Consider the following 1,317-nt stretch of genomic DNA (forward strand, 5'->3'; position numbering starts at 1 on the left):
GTTAGTAGAAAATTACCGGAGTGATGAACTTGAATTTCAACCCCAGTGAACTTTAATTCATCTGTTTTTACCACTTTAATTTCATCTGTATGTGAATCTTAATTGTGTTATAAAAATACGTTTATTAATCGCTAAATTAGTAAACTTTAATCAATCTGTGAATCAAAACAAATCTCTTGGGAAAACGATTTCCGGACTTACCGGTTTATTACTTGAACGATCCGGTACGCTTGCCGAGGTCTTAACAAGTTTTTGGCGCCGTTGCCGGGGATTTGTTTTTGTTTTCGTTGATTGTTTGTTGTTTATCTGGTTTAGTTGATTTTAGCTATCTTTTGTTTAAGTGTTTATTGTGATCTTATTTGAACTTTTATGCATATTTGTTATTATCTGTGGAAATTGTGTCTTTTTGGATTGTTTCTTTTTAGTTTGTGTTTTGTATGAGAAGCAGAGAACAGGTTGAAGGTCTACTTTTTGATCCGGAAATTGAAAGAACTGCTCGAAGGAACAACAGCAGAAGGAGAAGACAAAGTAGAGAATCCGGAGAAGCCTCTACTATTTCTGAAGAAATTCTTAACTCTTCATCTGATCAAGAAAAAGAAGAAATGGAAGATAATCGTACTGGTGAAGGTTCTGGGAAAGGAAGACATACTCTTGCAGATTATAATACTTTCTCAGGACCTCTGCACTTCAACAGTATTGCAAGACCAGTGGTGAATGCTGCTAACATGGAGATGAAGCCAGCTCTTATTCATCTGGTGCAGAACAATCAGTTTCATGGATTATCCCACGAGAATCCATACACTCACTTGGCTACTTTCATGGAGATATGTAATACAGTGAGGATTCACCAGGTTCCAGATGAAGCAATTTGACTCAGTTTATTTCCATTCTCATTGGCTGGTAATGCAAAAATGTGGCTGAATTCCTTTCCAGAGAATAGTCTGACAGTCTGGGATGATGTGGTTGCTAAATTTCTGAATAAATTCTTGCCTCAGTCCAAAGTCAATAAGGGAAAGCAGGAGATCTCTTCTTTCCAACAAGATGCTGATGAAACTCTAGGTCAAGCATGGGATAGATTCAAAGGCCTATTGAGAAAAACCCCTACTCATGGATTTGATGAGCCTACAATGCTAAATTTGTTTGTTGGAGGGCTGAAATCCCAAACAAAGTTAATGTTAGATGCATCAGTTGGAGGTAGTATCAGATGGAAGACGCCTGAAGAAGCACATGATCTGATTGAAAACATGGCTGCAAATGATAATGAAGTTCAGAGTGAAAGAGCCCAATTTCAACAAAAAAGTGTTCTTCAGCTTCAAT

At 37.3% G+C, this 1,317-nt stretch overlaps 1 non-coding gene across 1 annotated transcript; it reads right to left on the reverse strand.

Moving 5' to 3' along the window:
* Window positions 1-1,011: 1,011 nt before the first annotated feature.
* Window positions 1,012-1,114, reverse strand: LOC128196059 (small nucleolar RNA R71). The gene has a single exon (XR_008248159.1). It is a non-coding gene; the product is annotated as a small nucleolar RNA R71 (small nucleolar RNA).
* Between the last annotated feature and the right edge of the window lie 203 nt (window positions 1,115-1,317).

This window comes from Vigna angularis, chromosome 3 (assembly GCF_016808095.1).
Source record: "Vigna angularis cultivar LongXiaoDou No.4 chromosome 3, ASM1680809v1, whole genome shotgun sequence".
NCBI lineage: Eukaryota > Viridiplantae > Streptophyta > Magnoliopsida > Fabales > Fabaceae > Vigna > Vigna angularis.